Below are 25,386 nucleotides of genomic sequence, written 5' to 3' on the forward strand. Positions count from 1 at the left end.
AATTAGTGTGTTCTGTGTTTTATGGAGACATGGCTTACTGCAAACATGCTGGATTCAGCGATCAGGTCAGAGGGCTTCTCAATACTCAGGATGAACCAATCTGCTAATTTGGAGAAGGGATGTCTGTGCATCATGATAAACTCTCTTTGGTGCTCCGACGCAGCGGTTTTGGTCTTGCCGCTCTCTTGTTCCCCTGACCTGACCTGGAACATCTAAAGATTAAGTGCCGAACGTTTTCTGTACCACCAAAAGCTGACATTAATCAGGCACTCAAGATATTGAATGCTGCCATCACCAAACAAAACAGTCCACCCCGATGTATTTCAAGTCATCGTCAGGGTCGTCAATCAGGCTTGTTTGAAGAAATCTCTGTCCAATTATCGTCAGCATATAACTTGCAGCACTTGGGATCCCAAACACTGTTGTACTATGATTAAGAATGCCTACTGTCCCAAGCCTAGACCACATTTCAGGCAATCCGATCACTTTGCTGTTCTTCTATTTGCATACAGGCTAAAGAGCAAGGCTTCAGAGATGAGGACAACAAAGGTTGCAGGAGGCAGAGGAGTAACTATGCGATTGCCTTGAGTTGGTAGACTGAACCATGTTCGAAGATATATTAGTGGATCTGAATGAATACACCACGGTTGTCATGGACTTTATAAAAACAGTAATGGACATGTATGTTCCCACAAAAGCAAATCCTCCAGGTCTACAACTTTGAAGGAAGAAATTTATCCTCATCTTAGTCTGTAAACTGAATCTATGACCCTTGTACTAGGTAGGGAAACATGTCTATTTGCATCCCTCATCGTTCAAATATTCCGTTTATGCCAATAGGAGTATAGTACTTTGGGATTAGATCCCTTCATTCTCAACTCTCAAACTTGATTGATTGTAAATTCAAACTTGGTTGATATAATCACTCATCGTATACACTTCCATGGCCTTCTGTCCTCTCCTATTAGATTCCCCCTTCTCCAGCTCTGTATCTCTTTCACCAATCAACTTCCCAGCTCTTTGCTTCACCACTCCCCCTCCCAGTTTCACCAATCAGCTTGTATTTCTCTCTCCCCTCCCCCCACCTTTTAACTCCTCATCTTTTTTTCTCCAGTCCTGCTGAAGGGTCTTGGCCCGAAATGTTTACTGTACTCCTTTCCATGGATGCTGTGTAGCCTGTGGAGTTCCTTCAGCACTTTATGTATGTTGTTCGGATACAATTGGTGGCAACTTTATTTGTTACGACTGTACGCCTGCTCATTAATACAAATAACTAATCAATAATCATATGGTGGCAACTCAATGCATAAAAGCATACAATCATGGTGAAGAATTTCATTTGTTCAGGCCAAACATCAGATTGGGGAAGAAATGAAATCTAGGTGACTTTGACTGTGAAATGGTTGTTGGCACCAGATGGGGTTATTTGTGGATCTCAGAAACTGGTGATCTTCACGCACAACAGTCTCTAGAGTTTACAGATTCAAAAAAAAACATCAAATATCCAGTGAGCGGCAGTTCTGTGGGTGAAAATGCTTTGTTAATGAGAGAGGTCAAAGGAGAATAGCCAGACTAGTTCAAGCTGACAGGAATGGGACAGTAGCTCAACTAACCACACATTACAGCAGTGGTGTGCAGAAAGGCATCTCTGAATGCACGACATGTGCATGGGTTACAGCAGCAGAAGACCATGAACATACAGAAATACACTCAGTGGTCACTGTATTAGGTACTTTGTGTACTTAATAAATTGATGACTGAGTGTATAAAACCTTAAAATAGGGGTAGAATATGCTATTCAGCCCACTGAGTCTGCCCCACCATTGGATTATGGCTGATTTATTATCCCTTGCAACCCCATTCCCCTGCCTTCTCCCCATAACATTTGATGCCGTTACTAATCAAAATCCTATCAACCTCCGTTTTAATCTGAGGAATTACGATGGGAATTACGATTTTTCATCAGAAAAAAATAAATATAGGAGAGAACATCACTAGTGAAGCAGCTAGGACACAGCTACTCCACCAAAGTCTTGGGATTGTGTTAATTGGCACCCTATAATCATAACCTTCCATTGAGTTAGATATGCATTTGGCCAATGGAGAGAATTTCCCTTGATTCCCATTGAGTTGAAATATATTCATTGGTGCGATGGTTGGTTAAGTACGGCTATAATATCAAAGGCAATCACATTTAACACTCAGAATCTGATCTTTTGATTTTGGTTAGACTAACTTTACAAAATACTTCCTGTGCTCAAGCTTAAAATATCTCAACATCATGTAACATTCAAGTTTGTTGCATTCCCTCTTTCAACATGTGTATACCTAGCCCAGGATGCAGTCTGATGAATTTTCATTGTACCCTCTCAATGCAAATATATCCTGGCAAAATTTACTTGAAGTGTGGACTCAGTAAAGCCATGAACCACTGTAGCAAGATATCTCTGCCCCTTTTTCAAATCCTCTTGATATAAAGGACAACACATGGTTTGCCCTACCTATTTGTCAAGGAGGGGTTGAGAGGAGGATGAAGGCAGAGGTAGCCAGGAGAGTGATAAGTGGGAATGCAAGGCTGCAAGTGTTGGAATCTGCTCAGTCAGGAAGGTGATGGATGGAATCGGTGGAGGGATGAAATAGATAATGGAGAATCTAGAATGGGGTATGTGAAACGGGACAAAATGCCAAGACTGGGGGTGGTTCAGTGGGGAGGGTGGCGCTGGAAGGAACACAGAAGGTGAAGGTAATCAAAGAATAAACTTAAAAAAAAAGCCATAAGGAGCGAAAAGATTAAATATGAAGGTAAGCTATCCAATAATATAAAAGAGGATACCAGAAGTTTTTTTCAGATATATAAAGAGTAAAAGGCGAAAGTGGACATTGGACCATTGGAAAATGGCTTTGGAGAGGTAGTCATGGGGCACAAAGAAATGGCAGACAAACATTAAAGTATTTTGCGTCAGTCTTCACCGAGGTAGACACTAGCAGTATACCAGAAATTTGAGAGTGTCTGGGGGCAGAAGTGAGTGTAGTTGCTATTACTAAGGAGAGGTAGGAAGCTGGATTACACCCCATGGTTCTGAAAGAGGTAGCTGCAGACAGTGTAGTGGCATTCATAATGGTCTTTGGAGAATCACTGGAGGATTAGCAAATTGCAAATGTCACTGCACTCTTTAAGAAAGGAGGAAGGAAATTATTGGCAAGTTAGCCTGACTTCAGAGGTTGGGAAGATTTTGGAGTCTATTATTAAGGATGTGGTTTCAGGGTACTTGGAGGCACATGATAAAATAAGCTGACGTCAGCATGGTTTCTTTAAGGGGAAATCTTGCCTGACTAATCTGTTGGACTTCTTTGAGGAAATAACAGACAGAATACACTAAAGGAGAGTCAGAGGATGTTGTATACCTGGATTTTCAGAAGGCCTTTGTCAAGGTACCGCACATGAGGCTGCTTAACAAGATAAGAACCCACGGTATTACATGAAAGATACTAGCATGAATAGAAGATTAGCTGACTGGCAGGCGGCAAAGAATGAGAATAAGGGGCGACTTTTCTGGTTGGCTGCCAGTGACTAGTGGTGCTCCACAGGGGTTGGTGTTGGGATGCTTCTTTTCACGTTATATGGCAATAATTTGGATGATGGAATTGATGGCTTTGTGGTCGCTGTTGCAGATGATACGGACATAGGTGAAGGGACAGGTGGTGGTGTGGAAGCAGAGAGTCTGCAGAAACTCATAAACAGATAGTTATAGAACACTACAGCACAGAAACAAGACCCTTGGCCCACCTAGTCCATGCCAAACTATATATCTGCGTAGTCCCATTGACCTGCACCCAGACTATAGCCTTCCATATCCTTCCCATCCATGTACCTGTCCAAATTTCTCTTAAATATTGAACCCACATCCACCACTTGTGCTGGCAGCTTATTCCAGACTCTCAGCAACCTCGGAGTGAGGAATTTTTCCCTCACGTTACCCTTAAATATTTCACCTTTCACCCTTAACACATGACCTCTGGTTCAAGTCTCACCCAACCTCAGTGGAAAAAAAAGCCTGCATGCATTCATCTTATCAATACACTCGTAATATTGTATACCTCTAACAAATCTCCCTTCATTCTTCTACACTCTAGGGAGTAAAATCCCAACCTTTATGTGTAACCCAACAACAAACTTGTTATTTTTCTCTGCTCTCTTTCAATCTTGTTGATACCTTTCCTGCAGGTAGGTGACCAGAACTGTACACAATACTCCAAATTAGGCCTCACTGACATCTTCAATATTACGTCCCACTTTCTGTGCTCAATACTAAACAAGAGAAAATCTGCAGATGCTGGAAATCCAAGCAACACACACAAGATGCTGGAGGAACTTAGCAGACCAGGCAGCACCTATGGAAAAGAGTACAGTCAACATTTCAGGCTGAGACCCTTCAGGAGGACTGGAGGAAAAAAGCATCTTTTCCATAGATGCTGCTTGGCCCTCTGACTTCCACCCGCATTTTGTGTGTGTTCTGTATTCAGTACTTTGATTTATGAAGTTCTGTACTCAGTACTTTGATTTATGAAGGCCAGTGTGCCAAAAGCTTTCTTTACGACTCTCACTTTCTGTGATGTTACTTTCGAGGAATTATGTATCTGTATTCCCAGATCCCTCTGTTCTACTACTCAGTGCCCTACCATTCACAGTGTAAGACTTGCTCTGGTTTATCCTCCCAAAGTTCAATGCACACGTGACACTTTTCTGCTTTAAATTCCATCTGCCATTTTTCGGCTCATTTTTCCAGCTGTTCCAAAACCCACTGCAAGCTTTTATCTCTTTCTTTGCTGTCCACTATACCCCACTGTTGGTGTCATCCCCAAATTTGCTGATCCAGTTTACTACATTATCATCCAGACTGTTAATAAGAATAACAAACAACAGCAGACCTAACACCAATCCCTATGGCACACCACTAGTCTCAGGCCTCCAGTCAGAGAGGTAACCCTCTACTACAAATCTCTGGCTTCTTCTGCAAGGCCAACGTCGAATCAAATTTACCTCCTCATCTTCAATGCCAAGCAGCTGAACCTTCTTGACCAGCCTCCCATATGTGCCCTTGTTAAATGACTTGCTGAAGTCCATGTAGACAACATCCACTGCCTTGCCTTCATCAACTTTCCTGGTAACTTCCTTAAAAAAAATACAGGTTTGTTTAGACACCTACAAAGCACAAAGCCATGCTGACTATTCCAAATCAGTCCCTCTCTATCCAAATAGTCAATTATAGTTAATTGGGACACATCAGGACCAGTACATTATGGCCCAATTAAGTGGCTGCCCCAATTACTTGAAGTTTCATGGAAAATAGTTTTTTAAAAAAGGCAATCTAACTTTCAACTGAGTAACAAATTTGTATTTAAATGAAATACCTAACAAATAAGAGCACAACCAATATTACTACTGTGTAGTAATTGCTAATAGTTCTTGATAGAGGAATTCATATAGTGTATGCTGCCGTGTTCTTTTGATTGACTGTAAATGAACAAAATCAGCGCAGACACCTAGTGCATTTAATGGCTGCCCAATGAACTGGAATCCATTGTACTTATATGTCCAGTTCCTTAGAAAACCATCAAATAACTTACCCACTAAGAATAATAGTATAAATGTGCAAAGAAGTGGCAGGTGGAATATAGTGTGGGGAAGTGAATCATCATGCATTTTGATAGAAGGAATGAAGGCGTAGACTATTTTCTAAATGGGGAGAAAATTCAAAATTCAGAGGTGCAAAGGGACTTGGGACTCATTGTGCCAGCTTCCCTAAAGGTTAACTTGCAGGTTGGAGGTTGGGCCCTCCAGTGTTACATAAGAACATAAGAAATAGGAGCAGGAGTAGGCCATCCGGCCCATCGAGCCTGCCCCGCCATTCAATAAGATCATGGCTGAATGGTCCGTGAACTCAGCTCCATCTCCCTGCCGTTTCCCCATAACCCTTAATTCCCTTACTATGTAAAAACCTATCTAACTGTATCTTAAATATATTTAGTGAAGAAGCTTCAACTGCTTCCCTGGGCAGAGAATTCCACAGATTCACCATTCTCTGGGGGAAAAACAGTTTCTCCTGATCTCCATCCTAAATCTTCTCCCCTGAGTGTTCGCTCAGTGGAAGAACAAGCTGGACTGGACAACTTACCATATGACTACAGTCATACCAAACCGGCTGGTGATATAGTGGCATCAGCACCAGACGTCGAGATGAATGGTCCTGAGTTTGAATCCAGTCGGCTTCTTGCATGCTTTCTATCCATGCTGGGTTGAGCGTCAAGCTAGCAACTCGGTCTTGTAAAAAAAAGTCAACTGAAATGACAAAAGTGTTGCTTGCTGTGCTGCAAGGCGTAAAAAGGAACAACAACAACAGTCATGCCACTCAGGGACTTAGCAATTATTTTTCTTTGTGACTGTATGTTTTCCTGAAATTGTAACCATATGTGTAATTTGTTCTATGTACACCGTGCTGTTGACCTTGGCCTAAAGGAACACTGTATGGTTTGGCTGTAGTCATACATGGCTGATAGATAATTAAACTTGAACTTGAGATTGAGCCAATGATTAGGAAGGCATTCAATGTTAGCATTCAATTTGAGAAGACTAGAATATATTATAACAAAAATGCAATGCTGAATCTTTATAAGGTATCGGTCAGACTGTACTTTGAATACTGTGAGCAGTTTTGGTCCCCTTATCTAAGAAAAGATGTGCTGGCATTGGAGAGGTTCCAGTGGAGGTTCATGAGAATGATCCCAGGAATGAAAAGGTTAAAGTATGAGGAGCATTTAATGGCTTTCGGCCTGTACTTTGCTGGAGTTTAGAAAAATGGGGGGGGGGGGGGGAGATCTCATTGAAACCTTTCGAATACTGAAAAGCCGAGACAAAGTGGATGTGGGGAGGATGTTTCCAATAGTGAGTGAATCGATGACCTGAGGGCACAGCCTCAGAATACAGGGATGTCCATTTAGTACAAAGGTGAGGAGGAATTCCTTTAGACAGAGAGTGGTGAATCTGTGGAATTCATTGCCACAAACAGCTGTGGAGGCCAAGTCATTAAGTATATTTAAAGCAGAGACTGATAGGTTCTTGATTAGTCAGGCCAGCAAAGGTTACCCAGAGAAGGCAGGAGAATGGTTTTGTGAGGGATAATAAATAGGCCATGATAGAACTGTGGAGCTGACTTAATGAGTCGAATGACCTAATTATGCTCTCATGTTTTATGGTCTAAAATTGGAAATTCAATATTCATCCCATTGGTTTCAGACTACACAAATGGGATATGAACTGTAGTTCCGCTGGTTTGCGTTGGGCCTTATGCAGTCAGTGGTGAATACCAACGATGGAGAAGTCAGTGTGGGAATGGAATGGAAAGCTGAAATGGCATGCATCTGGGTGCTCAGATTGGCCATTGCTGGTATTCTGCAAATTTGTTGCCTAGTTTCTACTTCATCTCGCCGATGTGGGGAAGCCACATTGGGATTACTGAATGCTGTAGACGGAAGTTGGAGAAGGTGCACGTGATGCTTTGCCTCACCTGTAAGAGCTGTGTTAGTTCCTGGATGGTGGTTAGGGAGGAGGTGTAAAAGCAAATAAAAGCAGCTGCAGCGGAAAGTGCCAGGAATCAGGGGATCAGGGACGTAGGTGGGTATAAGGGATAAGCTGTCCAGGAAGTCACAGAGAGTGTGGATCCTGCGGAAAGATGGGGAGAAAATGTGGCTAATGGTGGGATGTTGCTGCAGCTGGCAGACATGTCTAAAGATGATGTATTGGGGTGCAGGGGCTAGTGCGCAATATAGTGTACTGCAGTACATCAACACTGCAATTAAGTTTAGTAAATGACATGGGACTAACTACTATATATGCTGGCCTCAATCAGTATAAGAAAATATCAAACAACAGTAGGAGTAGAACATTCACACTGTTGTATCTGCTCCATCATTCAATAAAATCATTACTGATTTTTACCTCAGCACCACATTCCTGCAGTAAAGTGCATCTTTTTTTCCCATATCATCTGAAAATCTATTGATCTTTGCTGTGAATACAGCCAGTGACTGAACTCCTACTGTTGTGCCTGTATATAACTATAGCATTCATATCATAGGTCAACGGCAGATGCCATCTCTCTAGCCCTACATTCCTCCTTAGAACACCTGGAGAATAAAGACATATACGTAAGGCTCCTTTTCATTGGCTTCAGCTCTGCCTTTAATACCATCATTCCAAATAAACTGATTCCTAAGCTCCGGAACCTGGGCCTTAGCACTCAGATCTGCAGCTGGATCTTCAACTTCCTCACAGACAGGACCCAGGCTGTAAAAGCAGGGGACAAGCTCTCCTCTACAATCACTCTGAGCACCGGTGCCCCACAAGGCTGTGTACTCAGCTCCCTGCTGTACTCACTGTACACCCATGATTGTGTAGCCAAGTTTCCATCAAACTCAATATCTTAAGTTTGCTGATGACATAACAATTGTAGGCCGTATCTCGCGTAATGATGAGTTTGAGTACGGAGAGGAAATTAAGAACCTGGTGGCATGGTGCGAAGACCATAACCTATCCCTCAACGTCAGTAAGACGAAGGAATTGGTTGTTGACTTCAGAAGGAGTAGCGGACCACACGACCCAATTTACATCGGTGGTGCGCAAGTGGAACAGGTCAAAAGCTTTAAGTTCCTCAGGGTCAATATCACAAATCACCTGACTTGGTCCAACCAAGCAGAGTTCACTGCCAAGAAGGCCCACCAGCGCCTTTACTTCCTGAGAAAATTAAAGAAATTTGGCCTGTCCCCTAAAACCCTCACTAATTTTTATAGATGCACCGTAGAAAGCATTCTTCTAGGGTGCATCAAAACCTGGTATGGAAGTTGTCCTGTCCAAGACCGAAAGAAGCTGCAGAAGATCGTGAACACGTCACAGCACATCACACAAACCAATCTTCGGTCCGTGGACTCACTTTACACCGCATGCTGTCGGAGCAGTGCTGCCAGGATAATAAAGGACACGACTCACACAGCCAACACACTTTTCGTCCCTCTTCCCTCCAGGAGAAGGCTCAGGAGCTTGAAGACTCGTACGGCCAGATTTGGGAACAGCTTCTTTCCAACTGTGATAAGACTGCTGAACGGATCCTGACCCGCATCTGGGCCATACCCTCCAAATATCCGGACCTGCCTCTCGATTTTTTTGCACTACCTTACTTCCCATTTTTCTATTTTCTATTTATGATTTATAATTTAAATTTTTAATATTTACTAATTTTAACTATTTTAAATTTTTAAAAATATTTAATATTTGTAATCCAGGGAGTGGGAAGCGCAGAATCAAATATCGCTGTGATAATTGTACGTTCTAGTACCAATAGTTTGGTGACAATAAAGTATAAAGTATAAGGTAAAAAGTAAAGTATAAAGTATATGGGTGAAGAAATTTTCTTCTCATTTTAGCCCTCATTTAGAAAGGCTGACCCCTTATTTTCAATCTTTAACTCCTGGTTCAAGACACAGCCACCATATCCCCATAACTACCCTGTCAAGCTCTGTAACAACGTTTATACTTCAACAGGGTATGGGAGCAATGGTGAGGTTGAGAATGGCTGTGGTTCCAAACAAGGGAAGAAAAATAGCTGCCACAATTCAGACTTTTATTGAAGCTTAAACAGAAAATGAATTGCATTACATGTCCTTAATGTGCTTAGTAAATATGTGGGCTTATTGGACTATTGCCCCACCAGTAGGATGCTACTAATCTAGACTGAGAAATAGATAACTTTGACCTTCCACTAACTATTCATAAAAGTTCCTCTTGAATCAGCCTGTGAAATGGGAATTCTCTTAAGGTGAAGATATCATGATCTGCATTATCATTTGGTTGGGTACACAAGTTAGAAAAGAATTAGCACTTAAAAAACCTTTACTTTGACAAAAGTGAAAAGATATTGCTCAATTTAGTTTACTGTATAAATAAATAGCAATGTGTTAACATTTCTGGAAATCTATGAAATTGATGGCAGATTCTATATTTAATTATAATGGCATCTGTTGAAATCCCTGGAGATACTGACATTTGAGGAACGAATTTCCCATCCTTGAATAAGTTCTATGGTCAACTAAAGTGATAAAACAACTGTTGTCAACAAAACTACACTTTGAAGTATTAAAAGATGTTGTTTTAATTTGTTAAACAAGCAACAGCTTCATGAGCCATTACATTTGCATATATTTGTTCATTCAGTGTAATGGCAATTATATGTTTGCATCAAAAGCTTGACATTATCATTAAATTAAGATACCTTGAGGTAAAACAAGGTGTTCTTTTCCCAATAGGGAGAAGAATTGGAGTGCAGGTTTGATTGAAACCAATCAGCTTGAAACTCGCCTACTTCGATTGAAACAACCAAAAATGTAAAAAAAAATCCTAATAGCATGTTTACAAGGTTAATTTTGAATGAGCTGACACATTTGTGAAAATATTGTTACATGATGAAAAGAACATTAAAAAATAGGCAACACACACAAAATGCTGGTGGAACGCAGCAGGCCAGACAGCATCCATAGGAAGAAGCACAGTCGACATTTCGGGCCGAGACGTCGACTGTGGTTCTTCCTATGGATGCTGCCCGGCCTGCTGCGTCCCACCAGCATTTTGTGTGTGTTGCTTGAATTTCCAGCATTCGCAGATTTCCTCGTGTTTGCGTTAAAAAATAGGCAGTCTTTCATGACTCTGAAATTTAATGCAAAGAACTAAATGCTCCTTGTTCATTCTCTCTATACTGTGATATTAGAAACTCTTTAGATAAAAGCAGGACATGCTGGAAATACTGCTAAATATCAATAAATAAAACAGGTCAGGCATCTTCTATGGGGAGAGAAGAGGAGTGTTAACATTGCACATTGAAGATCTATTATCACAATGAGCTAGCTGACATAAATACGTAAAAAAACTGGTTATTAGAAATCATTGACTTCAATTTGGAATCATGGTGGAAGTAGCTGTCATTTGCCTAGTTGGTAGTAAAAAACAAGGCACTCCCTAAATTATTTCCATTGCTTCGCCTTTTCTAAAACTTGAAAAAATGTTTGATTTTTACCTTAGATTTGATGAGGGGCCATTGACCAAAAATGTCAAATTTTGCTTCTGTCTCCAAAGATGCTCTCTGAATTCACCCTGCAGTTTGAAAGTGTTGGCCAGAGAGAACTATAGTCTACAAATGAGTGAATTTGAATGAATCAAGGACAGTGGAAGCAGATGGACCAATTGCCTTTGTTCTTGTCATGAGGGAGGAGATGGAGGCTGTCATTTTGTGAAGGCACTCTGTTCTCCATTTTGAGTGAGTCGCTTGGCTTGACTAGTTTTTTAAAGAAGGCACAATGATGCTCCAGGTTATCTGCTGGACTAGAGGTAATTTCCAAATAAGTTAATTGTGATTTGTTTTTTGGTTGGATATAACAAACAAGTTTTTGACTGTTGGAGTCCGTATTTGCCCTATGTGAATCAAGCTGTTTGCTGACTGAGAATAAAGAGCCATAAGTTATCAATTGTCACTTGCGGGAAGACCCTCTTATTGAATGGATGCTGGGCCTGGAGCAGAGCCAATAAAAACGTGTTAAAGGTCAGAGACATGACCTACAACCAATGATACTGAAATGCAATATTTGAATTGGTAAGAAATGGATATGAAAGCAGATGCTTCAAGTGTACTGGAGGCGTTAACTCTGTAGAAGGACAATTGTCGTAGATGTGATGTGCCCTATAGTCACGTGGAGATTTGAAACTGGAGTACAAGGAACATGTGGTTGGCAGCAGAAATTCCTTTTTATAGTAATATCTTTTCTATTCTTTGATTGTTCATGGAGGTTAGGAAAACTTAGGTGTGCACACAGGTATTGGTTGTGTAAGTTCATGTGTTCTTCCATTGCAAAGTACGTGTTGGTAAATATAGATCTCTCTGTGCCTATCTGATCATTATTACAACGGTTGAGTCATGTAACAAAAGGGATAAGCTAAAGTCAGATGTATCAGTATTACAGTGGAATAAAGGGAATTACAGAGGCATGAGGGAGGAGCTGGCCAAAGTTGATTGGAAGGGGACACCAGCAGCGATGATGGCAGAACAATAATAGCTGGAGTCTCTGGGAGCAATTTGGAAAGTGTGGGACAATACATCTCAAAGATGAAGTATTCTAAAGGGAGGAAGAGGTAACTGTGACTGACAAGTGTAGTCAAAGACAGCATAAAAGGAAAATAGAGGGCATCTAACATAGCAACAATTAGAGGGGAGTTATAGGATTCAGAAGCTTTTAAAACCAACAGAAGGCAACTAAAAAGCCATAAGGAGGGAAAGGATGGAATATGAAGGTAAGCAGCAAATATTATAAAACAGGATACCAAAAGCAGCAGGAAAGCATTGACCCACCACCTCCCCCACTTAATTCAGCAAAACATCAGCATCTCCTCCCACCAAGCAAGCAATAGCAAAGCCCCCAAGAAAGACCATGATCTGCAGTACAACAAAAACTAATTGTTCACCTGACAATTCAACATACCAGAGGCTCTCTCTCTCTCCCCAATAAAGGGGCAGAGAGATGTCACACGGTGAGAGGAGAGATTAACATGACAAATAAAAACACTGTTAAACATTGTTAAAATCTGCCATATTGCTTTTTTTTCCCCAAGTTCTCTGACTTGAGAATGGCAACAAACTCTCCCCTACCAATGGGAGAGGGGTGGGGGGATCCGAGTACAGAGCCTTCCAACAGCTGAAGCGCTGTTCCTGATATTCCATTTTCTCACACAATGCTTCAGACAGCAGCACTGGCTTAGAATCAGCACATCCCCAGGGCCGCAAAGCCTCAGTACTCTGAAGGTAAGCTTGTCTTCTAGGCCGTGTTCTTGGGGTATCGATAAATGGCCGGCTGGTGAGCAGCGAGAGTGGAAACCAAAGTCATAAAGAACTGAAGTTTGCGTACATCTGTAGGTCAAGGTCTTTGACAGAACCCCATCCACCTTGAAAAGGGAAAAGAGAGACATTAAAGGTAGAAATTAAGCTGTTTCTACAGATGATCTGGAATACGTCACTGTCTTAACACCATCGTAGTTCTGCCTAAGGAGAAGGTGCTTGGGAAGCTGAAAGGTTTGAAGGTAGATAAGTCACCTGGACCAGATGGTCTACACCCAAGGTTCTGAAAGAGGTAGTTGGAGAGATTGTGGAGGCATTAGTGATAATCTTTCAGGAATCACTAGATTCTTGAATGGTTGAGGATGGGAAAATTGCAAATGTCACTCTAAGAAGTGAGGAAGGCAGAAGAAAGGAAATTATAGGCCAGAGAGCCTGACCCCAGTGGTTAGGAAGATTTGGGAGCCCATTATTAAGGATGCGGGTTCAGAGTACTTGGAGGTGCATGATTAAAATGGCCAAAGTCAGCATGGTTTCCCTAAGGGGAAATCTTGCCTGACAAATCTCGGAATTCTTTGAGGAAATAACAAGCAGGATAGACAAAGGAAAATTTGTAGATATTGTATACTTGGATTTTCAGAATGCCTTTGATAAAGTGTCACACACAAGGCTGTTTAACAAGTTAAAAGCCCATGGTATTACAGGAAAGTTTCTAGCATGGATAGAGCATTGGCTGATTGGCAGGAGGTAAAGAATGGGAATAAAGGGAGCTTTTTCAGGTTGGGTGCTGGTGACTAGTGGTGTTTCACAGGGGTATGTATTGCGACTGCTTCTTATAATGTTATATGCCAATGTTTGGATGATAGCTTTCTGGCAAAATTTTGAACGATATGAAGATAGGTGGAGGGGCAGTGCTGAGTGCAGAAGTAGGGAGACTGCAGAAGGACTTAGATTGGGAGAATGGCAAAGAAGTGGCAGATGGAATACATGGTCATACACTTTGGTAGAAGGAATAAGGGCATAGACTATTTTCTAACTGAGGAAAAAAATACAAAAATCAGCAGTGCAAAGGGACTGCTTAGGAGTCCTTGTGCAGGATTCCTTAAAGATTAAATTCCAGATTGAGTTACTGGTGAGGAAGGGATTTCAATGTTAGCATTCATTTCAAGAGGATGTGAATATAAAAGCAATATTGAGACTTTATAAGGCATTTGTTAGACCATATTTGGAGTATTGTGAACAGTCTTGGGCCCCTTATCTAAGAGTGGTCCAGATAAGATTCACTAGAGTGATTTTAGAAATGAAAAGGATAACATATGAGGAGCATTTGATGGCTCTTGGCCTGTACTCACTGGACTTTAGAACAATGAGGGAAATTCTCATTGAAACATCGAATATTGAAAGGCTGAGGCAGAGTGTACATGGAGAGGATTTTTCCTTTAATGGGAACTCCAGGACCCAAAGGCACAGCCTCAGAACTGAGTGTATATAGAAGTGATTGAGTATATATAAAGCAGGGGTTGATAGGTTCTTGACAATGGGGTTGAGGGGGATAATGAATCAGCCATGATGGAATGGTACTGAATGGTCTAATTCTGTTCCTATGTCTTATGGTCTTATATTTGTTCCCATCTGTTAAGACATGTTGAGCGTATTTATTTTGTTTTTGTGTGCAACCATTTGGTGTTGAATAACAACCATCAATAATTTAAAGTAAAAACTAGAAGGATTAGGGAGAATGGGAAAAGATTTTTTTCCTTGGAATATGTCTAAGCAGTGGAGTTGGAGGTCCAGAACACATTGTCCAAAAAGGAAGTAGGGACAGAAAAGTACTTGGCTATGTCCTTGAAAAAGTAATAAGCTGCAGTTCATCAGACTGGGACACTGGTAGTTGCTTTTGTCTTTACCTGCCAAGGACGTGATGGATGAACAGTCCTATTGTGTAATTTCCCAGATTCTTTGCAACATGTGTTAATTTGCCTCTCAGTTCGTAAATGCTTTGAGGAGTGCTGTAACAAAAAAAAATGGGCAGAGCAAGAATATTCATTTGTTTGATGAGATTTAATAGATTCATTCAAGCTTAATTGATTACTGAGACCAAGATATTCGAACTCAGAAGAATGCCCTATAATGCATCACAATTAATAAAATGGAATGCCTGTACCAAACCAATAGAAATCATTCAGATATTCACCTGTGTCTTTCTAGTCATTTTCTGCAGTTGGTAGAGTGAGAGTAGTGTATCTGGTGTGCCCAAGAGGAAAATTAAAGCTTTTGACAATAGAAAGCAGATAATCATTTTGTAAACAATTATTTTTATAATACCATGCATTGTCCATCATTTTATCTTCTGAAGGATGAGATTTATTCCATTGCCAATTGCAATGACAAAGTTTCCAAATTCATGTTAGTACACTTGTTATCTGATTCCTAATTGCAGGTTTCACTAGCTATTGCATCTTGTCTTACTGCTGTAATATTTCTGAATGTTTTACTGACATTTCTGAAAATGTTTTAAACATATATAACTATGTGATTTACTTACTTTGATAAATAATCAGTTTTACTGACAGCCAGTTTTCTGCTTGTTGTAATAAGATATACATTGTCAATTTGTCTGATAATTTGTTGTAAATTTCTATGTATTAATATAAATATTTACATACCTAATGCATGCTTAGAAATCAACTACATTGCTATTTGTTTTGTAAATGTGATATAAATTTTTTCTTTTTCTAAAGTAAAGCAGATTAGATAAAATAAGCTCAAGTGCTCCCTCTACCTGTCAATGGGCTTACTGTATACTGTATACCATTGCTCCTTCATTCCAATTGCAATATTAAACAAATAGCATGCAAAATGTTATAGATGTATATTAACTGAAGATGTTCTGTAATTGAAATCATGATGAACAAAATATGCTGAAATGCAAAGGAGCAGTACCCCTTGCTACTATAGATGTTTAAGAGCCTTGGGGGTAGCCAAAATAGAGTTATAACTGAAAACTATTTAAGTCAGTGCACGAGGAATGACCATTCAGAGTATTGTTAAGTAATTATTAAACTACCCGTTGATGCTCATTAAGGTGGCTTTTGATGGGTTGTGCCTCTAAGAATACAGACTAGTTGACTGAAGGCAATAGGTTGTTGTTGCAGTGTAGCTTGTGTGTTTCTTGCAATGACCACCAGGTAGCAAGAGTTTTTAAAAAAGGCTGAGGAGAAGAAATTTGCAAGAAAAATCAAAATGAAAAGAAAGGATTTTTATATTTACATAATGAAAAGTGAGAGCCGTAAACATTGAGATTAATTGGCAAAACTCGAGGAATGGGTGCATTTTTTTGCACTACCTTACTTTCAATTTTTTATTTTCTATTTATGATTTATAATTTATATTTTTAATATTTACTATCGATTTGTACTCCAGGGAGCAGGAAGCGCAGAATCAAATATCGCTGTGATGATTGTACGTTCTAGTATCAATTTTTTGGTGACAATAAAGTACAGCTCTTTGACCTTGCACTACCATTTAACAAAATCATGGCTGAATCTTACATTTCCATTAATCACCATCTCTAATAATTGGCTTTCCATAAGAACAAGCATAGGGATAAGAATAGGGATATTTTCCCCTCCAAGTAATGCTTTATTGATTCTTGAACTTGTTTCCAGAAAAAAAACTAAAGAACCCATTAAGAGTGATTTTGTGAAGGAAAATAAAGAAATGGCTAATATGGTGAATAATTATTTTGCATCAGTATTTCGAGTAAGAGGACAAGATAATGACCATCCAAGAACAGTGCATAAAATCACCAAAAATTAATTGTGAGCTAACAATAGCAATGAAAAATACGACAGCACTAAAGCACGATAAATCCCCAGAGCTGGATGATTTCCATGACATTTTAAAGGAAGAAGATGACAACACTGTAGATACTCCAACTATATTTTTCTAAGTTCTTTATTTTCTAATTATAGGAAACATTTTGGGAATTGTTTCTTTAAATTCGAAAAGTTCGTACTTCACTTATTTTAGGGAATGTGAAAAATGGATTCTGGAGACTTGTAGATGAATTACAGTTTAACTGAGTTTTTGAAAGTGCACCTATTTCTATTTCCTGATACAGAGGTGTAGAAGCCAACTGCAACATTGGTCTTATCACTGTTGTAGCTGGGTTCAACCAGCACAGCTTCAGGAGTAGATCATGTGTGTACTGCTATTCATCAAGATCATGACTGAACACGTCATTCCCACTGACTTTCCATGAACACAAGGAATATTTTTCGTCTCTGTGTAAAGCTTTATGCCAGCCTGATTTCAGTAGAAATTGAATCATTCTTAGGTACCTTGGTTAAATGGATGAAATTAAAGTAGTAAGAGATGTAATCATTAATACGAAAGAAACAGACAAAATCATGTATCATAATATATTTAAGTGAGATGAAATCTTCCTTACTTTGGCATATACTGCCTCCAGATCATAGATGGTTTAATGATTTTTTGAATTTGCTTATTAAATCTATCGCTCTTTGCCTTATTCAAACCTGATGGCATTTTAGCTTTATTATCAATGTTGACATTTATTTAATGCATTTGTGCTACTAACATATTGTTCTGTAAATTTCCCAACAAACTAACTGTACCATGTTATGGATATAAAGTACGTATGCTCTACCAAAGTTTATAACTGCGTATTTTAAAAATATATTACTTAACATCACAAATCTTAGTTTAAATCAGATATTATTATAATAGAAACATGCTATTTGGTCGCCATGTTCACGCCAACTGTCAAGTACCTTTATATAAGATAATTATATCAGATAATTCCATTTGTCAGCACATGGTTGATAACTTTCTATGCTCTGGTAGTTCAAATGCTCGTCCAGATACCATTTAAATGTTATCAACATACCGTACCTGCTTCTAGCACCCTTTCAGGCAGTGAGTTCTAGATTCTAGGTGGAGGAGTGCTTCCTCAGAACCCCTTAAATCTTTCACCCCCTTACTTTAGATATGCCTGCTGGGAGAAAAGCTTCTTACTCTTTACCCTATCAATACTCTTCATAATTTTATATACTTTTGCTTAGGCCTCCTTCACTGCTCGGAAAACAAGCCACCTAGCCTTTCCTCATTACCAAAACCCCCCAAAAAATGTTGGTATTGACATTTTGTTATTCGTATTGGTTTAGTATTGTCACATGTATCCATATCTGGGAAAGGGTGTGCTGGCATTGGACATGGTCCAGAAGAAGTTTACGAGAATGATCTCGGGAATGAAAGAGTTAACGTATGAGGAGTGTTGATGGCTCTGGACCTGTATTTGCTGGAGTTGAAAAGAATGAGGGTGGATCTCATTGAAATCTACTGAATATTGTAAAACGTAGATAGAGTAGATGTGGAAAGGATGTAACTGATAGTGGGGAAGACTAAGACCCGAGGGCACAGTTTCAGAATAGAAGGACATCCGTTTAGGACAGAGTTGTGGAGATGTTTCTTTAGCCAGAGGGTGGTGAATCTGTGGAATTCATTAACGCACAGCTGTGGAGGCTAAGTGATTAGGTAGTGGAGATTGATAGCTTCATTGCTTAGTCAAGGTGTCACAGATTACAGGGAGAAGGCAGAAGAAAGGGTGGAGGGGGAACAGAAATCATCCATGATGGAATATTGGAGCAGACTCGATGGGCTGAGTGGCCTAATTCAGCTCCTATATTTTATGGTCTTATGGTAGCAAGACACAGTGAACAGCTTGTCTTGCATACTGTCCATACAGCTCCAATCATTACACAGTGCATTGAAGCAGAACAGGCTAAAAGAATACCAATTAAAAATAAAGCTACAGAAAAAGTGAAGTGCAGTTAAATAATATAGTGCAAGATCATAACAAGGTATTTGAAATTAAAACGGTTTCTTTATAGTACTTGGTTGTCCTCTTCAACTGAGAAACTATTGGTTATGTTTACTATTCATTTTAAATATATTTTCAGTTTTGCTGAATTACTTTAAAAGTATTCATACTATTTAGTTGGGCTTTTACTTTAAGTAATATCTTCATTTCAGTTTATGGCACTTTTTTCCATCAGAATAGTTTAAAATAAGTAATCACCTAATTTCCTATGAGGGAATTCTCCAAAATTGCATGACAATGGTAACTTTAATTACCATGCTGTAATATAAATGTGCAGCACATATTGAGAAATTCAATATCAGCAGCATGTAAATACATTGTTGTAATTTTATTTAAAGCCAGATCAATGTTGAGATAGTCTTAAGTGTTGTTCGAAATGGTCGCTTCACTAGACTAAGCATTTTAACCCAATACAAGTTTGTGCAATTCTACTTTGTACTACTTCCCATTATTAATTTTCATATAATATGAGGATCTTTGAACAATACTTAGTTACATTTTAATATTTTTAGCATTACATCATTCATCACCCATCAGGACATACAATATCCAGGTCAGCAACTAATATTTATGAAGCACCCTTTACTGAGTACGATATCAAAATCAAAAGTGAGATTGAGTCAATGGAAGAAGGATTAGGACAGGCGATCAAAAATTTATTTGAGGGGTTGGTTTTAAGATACATCTTATGGAAGAGATAGAAGGGTAGAGGAAGGATAGGAAGAACCTTTAAGATATGAACAAAGTCCACACACCATTGGTAAGCAAAAGGAAATGTGGGATGCACAGGACATCAAAATTTACGATTGATTCTTCAAAGGTTAAATTGAAAGATGTAAAAGGATACCGACACAAAATTCTGCAGATGTTTGAATCTGGAACAGAAAAAAATCAACTGCTGGAGGAAACTAGCAGGTCAGGCAGCATCAGTGGAGTGGAATAGAAGGGTGGGCTGGATATGGAAGCATTTTAAAAGGAAGAAGACAATTTCAAATTGAATGTCTTGATGGAGAGGAAGCTGTTGTTGTTTACAATCTCAGAAGGAATGGATGAATGGGATTTAATGTGAATTAAAATGGCGCGAAGTGTTTTGGATGGAGATTTATTGGAAGTGATAGTTGGGAAGCTAGCCATCTAATCAATGTTACAGTTGAGGCGATTATAAAGAGAAAAAAATAAAGTACATGCTGGAAATACAAAATAACAACAGAAAAATGTTGGAAGTACTCAGAAAGTTAGGCCAAACCTGTGGGAAGAGAAAAAATTAACATTTCAGTTTGATGAATTGTCTTTGATCTGGTCAAAGGTCAAAGGTTCATTTTATTGTCAAAGTATGCATGTACAATACAGTTTTGCTATTTGTCTTCTCCAGATAGCTATTAAATACAGAAAAGCCATTGGTGCCAATGGAGGAAAAGACATTAACTCTACTCCCAGCATGAAAAAGAAAAGAAACTAAACCTGCAGACCCCAAAATCCCCCCTCTCCTGAGCAAAAAAAATGACAATAACAGTCCCTGACTCCATCACTTGCAGAAAAAAGCAGTGACAATAACAGTCCCTAACTCTGTCACTCTCAGAAAAAAACAGTGATAATAACAGTCCCCGACCCCATCTCTCGCAGAAAAAACATTTGACAATAACAGTCCCTGACCCCGTCATTTGCAGAGAAAAACAGTCCCCAACCCCGTAACTCCCAGAAAAAAGTGACAATAACAGTCTCCAACCCCGTAACTCCCAGAAAAAACAGCGACAGTAGCACCAAACTCCCAACCGCCACCCCCTCTTTAACATAAAAATTAACAGATCACCCACCTGCCAATTGGCCACAAGAAAGAAAACATCAAAAATCTGAAGGAAACCAATATAAAGTACAGTCCAATAATCACATGAATCTCAGAATATTGGAGACTTTTTCATTTGCATACGAGGAGAGCAGCTGCACGGACTCAGGGATGTTAACTCTATCTCTCTTCCAATAATGGTAAACAAATAGGGTATTAGCAACAGATAGATGAAGCAAAAGTGAAGATGGACAATATAGAGCTGAAGGTCAATGATCTTTATGATCTAGCGGATCCAGGGTTGAATGTTTTGTTCAGCATCAGAGAGACTGGAGGCTGTGAACAAATTGATTCAACCTGAGACAGTGACTACAGATGATGGTGGAAACGATGGCTATGGAATATGGAATGGATCTTCATAATATTTAATTGGAGATAATCTCTGCTCACCTGTGTTACACCAGCAAGTTAAGAACAGAAATAAATGAAGATGCAGATCGTGCTGAGGAAGCAGGGAGACTACAGAAGGATTTGGACCGGTTCGGAGAATGGGCAAAGCAGTGACAGATGGAATATATAGTACTGTAGGGAAACGTATAGCCTTGCACTTTGGTGGTAGGAATAAAGGCATTGACTATTTTCTAAATGGGGAGAAAATTCAAAAATCAGAGGAACAAATGGACTTGGGAGTCCTTGTGCAAGATTCCCTAAAGGTTATCTCGCAGGTTGAGTCGGTGGTAAGGAAGGCAAATGTAATGTTAGTATTCATTTTGAGAGGACTAGAATATAAGAGTAAGGATGTGATGTTGAGGCTTTATAAGGCTTTGGTCAGACCACACTTGGAATATTGTGAGCAGTTTTGGGCCCCTTGTCTAGGAAAAGATGTGCTGGCATTGGAGAGGTTCCAGGGGAAGTTCATGAGAATGATTCCAGGAATGAAAGGGTTAACATTTAAGTCCATTTAATGTCTCTGGGCCTGTACTAGCTGGATTTTTGAAAAATGAGTGGAGATCTTATTGAAACCTACTGAATATTGAAAGGGCTATACAGAATGGAGAGACGTCTCTATTTAGAATAGAGATATGAAGGAAACTCTTTAGCCAGAAGGTGGTGAATCTGTGGAATTCATTGCCACCCACGACTATCAGTCTCTGAATATTTTTAAAGCAGAGATTGATAGGTTCTTGGTTAGTCAGGGCGACAAAGGTTACAGAGATAAGGCAGGAGAATGAGATCGAGAGGGAAAATGAATCAGTCACAATGGAATTTCAGAGCAGACTCGATGGGCTGGATGGCGTAATTCTGCTTCTACACCGTATGCTCTATGAAGCTGAAGAGTTTGGGAATGATGTCAGTTCACTTTTGGAATGCAAAATTGCAGCTTTGGTCGATGAGTAGAAGCGCATTCGGTGTCAAAGATAGATCATTGGGAGGGGATGGAGGATAAACTTAAGAATTAATCATAATATTCACAAAATGCTGGAGGAACTCAGCAGGTCAGGTAGCATTGTCAACCTAACCCTTCATCAGGACCTTTGGTCTTTTGAAATATTTGATCTTGGCCTGAAATGTGGGCTGTTCATTAACCTCTATAATGCTGCCAGACCTGCTGATTTCCTCCAGCATTTTACATGTTATCCAATATTTCCAGCATTGCAGAATCTCTTGTGTAATCGTAATCTTCCTTGTTTCAAGTATGACATCAACAACTGGACAATCTTTAGCGCTTCTCCTCCCATACTCACTGACTTCACTTGAGATCCTTTGAGTTTTATTTTGCCTCAGTCAATAACATTAGGACATCCCTTCCCATGATCTGAAAGTGTGAGGCCCAGAGGCAAGTGGCCTTTGCAGAATGCAAACTGAGAATTGGGTGAGATGGTTCATAGAAACATAGAAAACCTACAGCATAGTACAAACACTTGAACCCACAATGCCGTGCCGAACATGTACCTACTTTAGAAATTACCTGGGGTTACCCATAGCCCTCTATTTTTCTAAGCTCCATAGGAAAATAGAGGGCTATGGGTAACCCTAGGTACCTATCCAGGAATCTCTTAAAAGACCCTATCGTATCCACCTCCACCAGGTCGCCGGCAGCTCATTCCATGCACTGACCACTCTCTGTGTAAAAAAAACTTACCCCTGACATCTCCTCTGTACCTACTTCCAAGTACCTCAAAACTGTACCCTCTCGTGTTAGGCATTTCAGTCCTAGGAAAAATCCTCTGACTATCCACATGATCAATGCCTCTCATCATCTTATACACCTCTGTCAAGTCACCTCTCATCCTCCATCGCTGCAAGGAGAAAAGGCCAAGTTCACTCAACCTATTCTCATAAGGCATGCTCCCCAATCCATGCAACTTCCTTGTAAATTTCCTCTGCACCCTTTCTATAGTTCCCACATCCTTCCTGCAGTGAGGTGACCAAAACTGAGCACAGAATTCCAATTGGGGTCTGACCAGGGTCCTAAATAGCTGGAGCGTTACCTTTCAGGTCTTAAACTCAATACCATGGTTGATGAAGGCCAATGCATTGTATGCCTTCTTAACCACAAAGTCAACCTGCACAGTTTTGAGTATCCTATGGACTCGGACCCCAAGATCCCTCTGATCCTCCACACTGCCAAGAGTCTTACCATTAATACTATATTCTGCCATCATATTTGACCTACCAAAATGTACCACCTCACACTTATCTGGGTTGAACTCCATCTGCCACTTCTCAACCCAGTTTTGCATCCTATCAATGTCCCGCTGTAACCTCTAATGCCCTCCACACTATCCACAACACACCCAACCCTTGTGTAATCAGCAAATTTACTAACCCATCCCTCCACTTCCTCATCCACGCCACTTATAAAAATCACAAAGAGAAGAGGTCCCAGAACAGATCCCTGAGGAACACCACTGGTCACTAAACTCCATGCAGAATATGACCTGTCTCCAACCACTCTTTGCCTTCTGTGGGCAAGCCAGTTCTGGATCCACAAAGCAATGTCCCCTTGGATCCCATGCCTCCTTACTTTCTCAATAAGCCTTGCATGGGGTACCTTATCAAATGCCTTGCTGAAATCCATATACACTACATCTCCTGCTCTACCTTCATCAATGTGTTTAGTCACATCCTCAAAAATTCAGTCAGGCTCGTAAGGCATGAACTGCCTTTGACAAAGCCATGCTGACTATTCCTGTTCATATTATGCCTCTCCAAATGTTCATAAATACTGCCTCTCAGGATTTTTTCCATCAACTTACCAAACACTGAAGTAAGACTCACTGGTCTATAATTTCCTGGGCTATCTCTACTCCCTTTCTTGAATAAGGGAACAACATCTGCAACCCTCCAATCCTCTGGAGCCTCTCCTGTCCCCATTGATGATGCAAATATCATTGCCAGAGGCTCAGCAATCTCCTCCCTCACCTCCTACAATAGCCTGGGGTATATCCCATCTGCTCCCGGAGACTTAAACAACTGGATGCTCTCCAAAAGCTCCAGCACATCCTCTTTCTTAATGTCTATATGCTCAAGTTTTTCAACCCACTTTTAAGTCATCCCTACAATTGCCAAGATCGTTTTCCATAGTGAATACTGAAGCAAAGTATTCATTAAGTACCTCTGCTATCTCCTCCGGTTCTATACACACTTTTCCACTGTTACACTTGATTCTCTCACATCTTATCCTCTTGCTCTTCACATACTTGTAGAATGCCTTGGGGTTTTCTTTAATCCTGCTTGCTAAGCCTTTTCATGTCCCCTTCTGGCTCTCCGAATTTCATTCTTAAACTCCTTCCTGCTAGCCTTATAATCTCCTAGATCTCTAACAGTACCTAGTTTTTTGAACCTTTCGTAAACTTTTTATTTTCTTCTTGACTAGATTTTCAACTGCCTTTGTACACCACGGTAACTGTACCCTACCATTCTTTCCCTGTCTCATTGGAACGTACCTTTGCAGAACACCACACAAACATCCTCTGAACATTTGCCACATTTCAGCCGTACATTTCCCTGAGAACATCTGTTCCCAATTTATGCTTCCAATTTCTTGCCTGATAGCTTCATATTTCCCCTTAATCCAATTAAACACGTTCCTAACTTGTCTGTTCCTAACTTGTCTGTTCCTATCCCTCTCCAATACTATGGTAAAGGAGATAGAATTGTGATCACTAGCTCCAAAATGCTCTCCCAATGCAAGACCTGACACCTGACCAGGTTCATTTCCCGATACCAGCCTGTCCTCTTGTAGGCTTATCTACATATTGTGTCAGGAAACCTTCCTGAACACACCTAACAAACTCCACGCCATTTAAACCTCTTGCTGTAGGGAGATGCCAATCAATATTTGGGAAATTAAAATCTCCCACCACGACAACCCTGTTATTATTACACCTTTTCAGAATCTGTCACCCTATCTGCTCCTCGATGTCCCTGTTACTATTAGGTGGTCTAAGGTAATGCAGAATAAAGTGTTACAGTTACAGGAAGTGCCGTATAGGCAGACAATAGGGTGTAACGCCAAACAAGATAGAACGTGAGGACGAGAACAGGATCGTCTTATAACAGTAGGCTCGAAGCTGTTCTTGAGACTGGTGGTTCTGCTTTCAGGATGTTGTATGCTCTGCACATTGGGCAGGGGAAAGAAGAGAAAATGATTGGGTTGGGTCTTTGATTACTTTGGCTGCTATACCAAGGTAGCCAAAATCCTGGACAAGTCCATGGAGGGGAGGTTGGTTTTCAAGTTGTCCTGCGCTGTGTTCCCAACTCTCGGC

At 40.1% G+C, this 25,386-nt stretch overlaps 1 protein-coding gene across 1 annotated transcript in view; it reads left to right on the forward strand.

Annotated features, from left to right (window-relative positions):
- The window catches only part of tspan12 (tetraspanin 12), a 70,994-nt gene that overhangs the window by 1,912 nt on the left and 43,696 nt on the right, over positions 1 to 25,386 (forward strand). The window lies entirely within an intron of this gene.

This window comes from Mobula hypostoma, chromosome 9 (genome assembly GCF_963921235.1).
Source record: "Mobula hypostoma chromosome 9, sMobHyp1.1, whole genome shotgun sequence".
NCBI classification, from domain to species: domain Eukaryota; kingdom Metazoa; phylum Chordata; class Chondrichthyes; order Myliobatiformes; family Myliobatidae; genus Mobula; species Mobula hypostoma.